Source organism: Hipposideros armiger, unplaced genomic scaffold, assembly GCF_001890085.2.
Source record: "Hipposideros armiger isolate ML-2016 unplaced genomic scaffold, ASM189008v1 scaffold_538, whole genome shotgun sequence".
Taxonomy (NCBI): Eukaryota; Metazoa; Chordata; class Mammalia; order Chiroptera; family Hipposideridae; genus Hipposideros; species Hipposideros armiger.
Window position 1 is genome coordinate 1,250,845 of NW_017731888.1, and position 6,147 is coordinate 1,256,991.

General features: G+C 52.3%; 1 protein-coding gene across 10 annotated transcripts in view; it reads right to left on the bottom strand.

Moving 5' to 3' along the window:
- FBXO25 (F-box protein 25) overlaps positions 1-141 on the bottom strand; it is a 40,240-nt gene extending 40,099 nt beyond the window's left edge. For 7 of the 10 annotated variants that reach the window (XR_002126893.1, XM_019668759.1, XM_019668758.1 and 4 more), the window contains exon 1: positions 22-140. The gene's annotated coding sequence lies outside the window, so the exon portion shown is untranslated. Of the gene's footprint in view, positions 1-21 lie in introns of all 10 variants that reach the window. The other 3 variants (XM_019668763.1, XM_019668757.1, XM_019668765.1) reach the window with 1 other exon arrangement.
- Positions 142-6,147: the final 6,006 nt, after the last annotated feature.

Consider the following 6,147-nt stretch of genomic DNA (forward strand, 5'->3'; position numbering starts at 1 on the left):
CTCAGGACGCCCGGAGCTCACCTGGCGCGGACGCCCGTCCCACCGGCGGCGCGTTCCTGGGCGGAGGCCCGCTCCCCTCGGGCCGCGGTGGCGCCGCGCGGGTTTATTGCCGGAAGCCGCCCGCGCGCGGCCTCCCGGGAAGGCCCGCCCCCAGCCGCGCTGATTGGCAGGCGCGTCCCCGAGGCCGTGGGAGCGCGCGTGCGCAGTGTGGCTGCCTCGGGCGGAGCGCGGAAGCCCGAGCCGGGCCCGCAGGGGACGGGGGTGGGGATGGGGGTGGCGCGCGTGGGGAGCGCAGCCTTGTGGGCTGCGTGTCTTCACACCGGAGGAGCAGGGGAGGGCCCTGGACCCCGGTGGCCGTCTGGTCGTGGCCACGCAGCCGCAGCCGCAGCCCCGCCCCTGCGGTCGGAACCTCCGAGGTGCAGCTTAGGTCGCCCCCAGACCTGTGCGCCCCGTTCCCTTTGATGCTTTAAGGCCCAAGGACTTTATAAACAATTGAGAATACTGTTCAGATCCTTCTAGAAGACTAAAGGTTCTGGGGAACTAGCTTCAACATGTGGGTTTTTCCCCCAATTAGGAAAAAATGAACGTAGCGGTTCGGGGAAGGGACGTGGGGACGTAGGGCGCTGCGGAGGCGGCGGGGCTCGGGAGACGCCGGGGCTGGGAGTCCGGAACGGAGGCGTGTGAACCAAGGAAGGCCTTCACGTCTCCGCTCGTTTTCCTCACGGGAAAAATGGGGGCGGCAGCAGTGCTTACCACACGGGATTTTTATGAGTTAAATGAGCCAACATAAGCAAAATATGGAAAACTACTTGGTGTATAGTGAGCGATATGTCAAGTGCTTGATCTTAGTGCTTTACAAAATGTGTTTTTATACTTGGGACACATGCAGGAAGCATGTAGTAGGTATTCATATTTTAGAAAAATGTTTTTGTATATAATTTCTGACGTGCTTATTACAAGTGTTCTTTAACTGTATGCTTTTAAAATAACATCCCTGCCTTCTGTGTGCCTGGCGCCTAATAAAGAGCATTGAATGGCTAAGTGGCCCCTGGGAATGTGTACCTGGCTGCCTCTTCCACCTCCACCGGGGTTATGCTTTGTTCTGGTAAGATCGTGGGGCGCTCTTGGCCGGATAGGGTAGTTTTCCAGGGCTGCAGGTGGGCTGGGAGGATGGGAAAAGAAATGGCAGCAGCTGGATCCTCCATTTGCCCAGAGACAAAACATGGTGTGGATCCCACTGCTGCAACTGTTTTGTCGGAGGCACTGAAATCAATTGTGATTCAGCAAAGGTTAATGGAGAATTTACTCTGATGTAAAACGTGGTTAAACACAGACCATACACACACACACACACACAGTCTAAACGTCAGCTCAAAGCTTCCCCTTTAGAAATTGGGGGAGTAAATCCTCCTGAATGCCAGTAGAGTGGAACCATATCATCCTGGCCACAAAAGTGCTCCGGACTGGAATTCCAAAATCCAAGCTGAACCTACAACTAACTACTCCAGCTAATCACTGAGTCTTTTAGGCAAGTCACTGCACCTCTCCAAGTCTCCATTTTCTCATATATAAAATCAGGATACTGGGGCCGGCCGAGTGGCTCAGTTGATTAAGAGCTTGTTCAAGAGTGCAAGCTCTGAGCAACAGGGTGGCCGGTTCAATTCCCACATGGGCCAGTGAGCTGAGCCTGAGCTGAGCTGCCAACAGGTGGCAGGATGGCTCAGCTGGTGAGAACACATGCTCCTAACAACAAGGTCGCCTGTTCGAGATGGTGGGCTACGCCCACAACTAAAGACTGAACTCAGCACTCTGAGCTGAGCTGCCACCAGGATGGCTCAGTGCATAGAGAGTGTGCTCTTAACAACAAGGCTGCTGGTTCGACTCCTGTGTGGGATGGTGGTTACGCCCAAGGGCAACTATTTGAACACAGCACCTTGAGCTGAGCAGCGTGACTGGACTTGGAGCTGAGCTTGCTGCACCCTCCACAACTAAGATTGAAGAACAACTTGGCTGTTCCCCTCCCCCAATTCCCCAACACTGTTCCCCTCCCCCAATTCCCCATTTTCTTTAAAAGAAAAAATCAGGATATTACATTTATACCTTTAATTGTTCAAAATTATTTTTGCAGTAGACTGTAAGCTCCACGAGAAGTATGGAGGGAGGCTATCAGAAGACACAGTGAGGCTGGCTTTGTACACAAAGGGGTCACTAGCTAGGAATGCAGGCAGCCTCTAAAGTTGGGGAAAAAACAAAAAAGTGGATTCTCCTCTATAGGGGCCAGACGGACGCCCCTGAACACCTTAATTTTAGGACCCTGACCTTCAGAGCCAAAAGATAATCTATGCTGTTTCAAGCCACCGAGTTCCTGGTAATTTGCTGCGGCAGCAGCAGGAGACTAGCACAGGGCATGGAGGGTCCAGGTGGGAGAGAAGGCGGCGTCACAGACGCGAGCCTGGAGGGCCAGTGCACTTGTCGCGTCTGGGCAGGACAGGTGCGCAGCTGACTGCTGCTGTTTACTGAGGAGCAAGCCATCCACACTGGGGCGCCTGTGCTCTCTACCCGGTCCCGGGTCCTGGGTTGAGCTCCTGGCCCTTCTCTGAACCAGCAGACTTCTCATCACACTCCTCCCTTCGTGCTCACTCCCTCTGCACCCACAGACTACCCGTCAGAGACAGAGGCCCCGCCTGTGCCACCCGCTGGCCACGCTGGCATGGGGTGACAAGCACCCCATTGGAAGGGACCCCTCTTTCATCTAGCAACGGGGAAAGTGGTCTTTGAGACATCAGTCTGCCACCTTTCTGGAATGCAGCATTTTGAATAAACCTACTTTTCTTTCCACCAACCCTTGTCTTTTGATCACTGGCTCATGAGCGGCATGCAGCCGAACCTGAGTTCAGTAACAGTGTGCGATCGGTCCAGCGGCTTCTCCGTCCGTCGGTGGAAATTGTTCATACGTGGTCGTGGAGAGAGCAGACTCGAATGTCAGACGAACCAGGCTCCAGTCGCCGCGCTCCCACAGGCCAGCTCCTCAACCACCTGTGCCTCCGTTCTGTGGACGGAGAAGGGGCCACAGGTTAAACCCGACAAGCTCAGGAGACCGAAAATAACCACATAGGATGGTGTGAACATAAAAATATCCCTAACTAAGGTGGGCCATGGCGGGAGGTCACATCCTTGGCCTGTGGCTTTCTTGACAAAGGTCAATCTCTACCTTAAGTGAGCCTTCTATTGTCTTTTTGCATCTAGGATAACATGCCCTTGGAATGTCAGTCATCCCTTTTTCAGACCAGAGCAGGAAGCTACAGAATCCCTAATTATTATTCTTGTTCCCTGATTACCATCTCCTTGTGCTGTAAAAAGTGAACTATTAACTATCCTGCACCCACCTATGTGAAAGAAGTACCTGTCTCTCCAATTTACTCTTATCCAATCCCAGAGGTTTCCCCACTTTGCTTTCTCCCACCCCCTTAACCGATCACCAATGGATTTCATGTTACCTTCCTCCTTTTATTCTGTGTATAAAATAAGCTGCAAACTGCCATTTTCTCAATTTGTTGAGATTTTGCTTCCTGGCAATCATTGTCAGTTTGGCTCAGATAAACTCCTACAAGCTTTCTCTTAGGCTGGATGTTTTTTCGTTGATAGTTTTCTCTTTTGATCGATAGGGATATCAGTTTTCCCCCACAGCAATGTTGTGATGACTGAGTGAGCTGTAGTCACTTGTCCTTAACTCAGGGCAGGGCCTAGTGCAGGGGAGCATCAGCTGAAACTCACACACATTCTCCTCCTTGTCACTACTGTCATCATAAAATCTGTCATGCTCACCACACACAGCAAAAATGCCATGTCACTCCAGGATCTTGGCCAGGAACTAGATGGACCTCACCAGGGAAGGAGAGCGGTAGAAATTGTGGTTTTTGAAAAATTATGTCAGTGTAGTTTATATAATGCCATTTAATTCACCTTTCAAAAAAGAATGTAAAATTAGGGTCCATCTCTTTTTTTTTTTTTTTTTTAAGATTTTATTGGGGAATTGGGGGAGAGGAACAGCATTGGGGAATCGGGGGGAAGGGGAACAGACAAGTTGGTGTCCTTTTGTTCTTCAGTCTAGTTGTGGGGGACGTTGCTTCACTGGCCCAAGTTGGCACCATCATTGCGCTCTTCCCGGGCGAGGCAGATCAGTCGCCGGCTTCTGGACGGCCGCTCACCGCGACTGCTGGCTGCCGGGGTCCTGCCTCGGCGTTCCAGTGAACAGTACCTGAAGTGGGGGGCGAGGTTTAAGGAAAAAAAGAGACAAAGAGACAAAGAGGGTCCGGGAGGACTGGAAGCATTCTTAGCAACCAGCCCCGAGTTTATTTTTCCTCCCCATTATATACCCCCAGAGTACATGTAACACAGAAGGGATGAATATGCATAACTTCATTAAAAGTACATCATTAGTTACCAACTAGAAACCTGAAGGTCAGTGGAAAATTTAGAGGGTCAGTTTCCCAGGAAACTATCTTCCCCAAAGCCAAACAGCCCTCTATCTTCGTGTGTCTTCTAAGGAACTGGCTTTCTCACCACATGCCTCAAGGTTAAGTAAGCATCCTCCAGGTGCAGAAAGGAGCAAGAAGCAAAACAAGTTATACTACAGTAAAGCCAGCCTGCATGGCTCCCAACAGCTGGCTACACACGGTAGCCCATGGTAACCCATTGCAGCAGGGGCTGCAGCCTACACCGACGCCGGTAACTCACGGCAGCCCAGCTCCAGGTCAAGCTGTTGCTCAGCATCTTAGCTGTAGAGGGCAGTGTCACTGGCCCTCACATGGGATCCAAACCGGGGCCCTGCTGCTCAGAGCTGGCGTCCCAAGCCAACTCCTAGCCAAGGCGCCACTTGGCCGGCACAGGGTCCATCTCGATAATAACAACAAGTTGTCAAGAGAGAACCATCTATCCTGTCAGGAGAAGCTCGGGGGAGGGCTGGACTAGCTGCAGATGGGCAGCAGTTGTACTTCCCATGCCTCCTGGAGGGCCCCAGGGGCCCTGGAAGGAGTGGCAAAGCACCCCAAAAGTCCCTCCACTGTACTGGAGAGGCATGAGGAGAAATGATTCTAATTAGAAAGAACCCAACGTTGAAGGTCAAGTATGATAGGAGATGCTGAGTAGATATCACTAATTATCACTTTAATGAATAAATCAACTGCAAAAACAGTAGCAGGGACTGCTAACTCTGCAAGAAAATCCTGAGTCTAACTGGGAGCCACGCTCTGGGAGCAAAGCTCAGAGACAATTTGCAGGTAGCACTGAAAGGGGGTGTGCCCATGCCTTCCTGTCAGAAAATGTTAGCCTGCTGTGTGCAATCATGTAATCATGAATCTACCCAGTGAAGGACAGAAACCTCAGCCCATCCACTCTTTCTTCTTCTCCTTAAAAATATTTTTCCCCCATTGCTTGTTTTCTACTGCGGAACTGACTGAGGGTGTGGAATTACCCTCTGCTGCCAGCCCATTAACTGTTTAAATCCTAAGGGGATCACAAGAGAAGCAGGCAGCTGGAGAGGGGAACCTCCTTCAGCAATCTGCAAAATAAAGACTCCCTCCCACCAGGAAATGCTGGGCCAGGTGAGGGGGGAGGCTGGAACCAGCCCCCAGGGTCTTCTGCTCCCCGCTGAGCTTCCTGTCCCTGCCACCTCTTCACTCCCACACACACTCCAAGAAGCAAAGGGGGAAAAGGGGAGGCAGGCAGAGTTCTTTGGGACTCATCACGTAAGGACATGAGCAGTGGGGCAAACCCATATATCACTCGCCTGGGACCCTCCACCACACCCGACCTCCTTGTGCAAGCTGGTCTTTGCCGCAGAGCCAGGCTCTGTCCCCAGAGAAGGGTGCCAGTGGTCCCCGGGTTGATAGGCAGTCTACAAAGGACGAACTGGGATGCAGGCTCACCTCACATGGCTGGAGGTAAGACTGTTGTTTTTATTGTCCATGGCCCAGCATCTGGCTAAGAGTCTACCTGAGGGGACGCAGGTGTGGGAGGAAGAGGCTGCCATCGCCCAGTGTGCAACTTACGGGAGCTGGGAACGCGTAGCATGACTGGGCGGCAAGCCCAGGTGGTGGTCTTCCTGCGGCTCACTCCCGCCCTCCCGCTGGTCTGAGGACCTTCAAA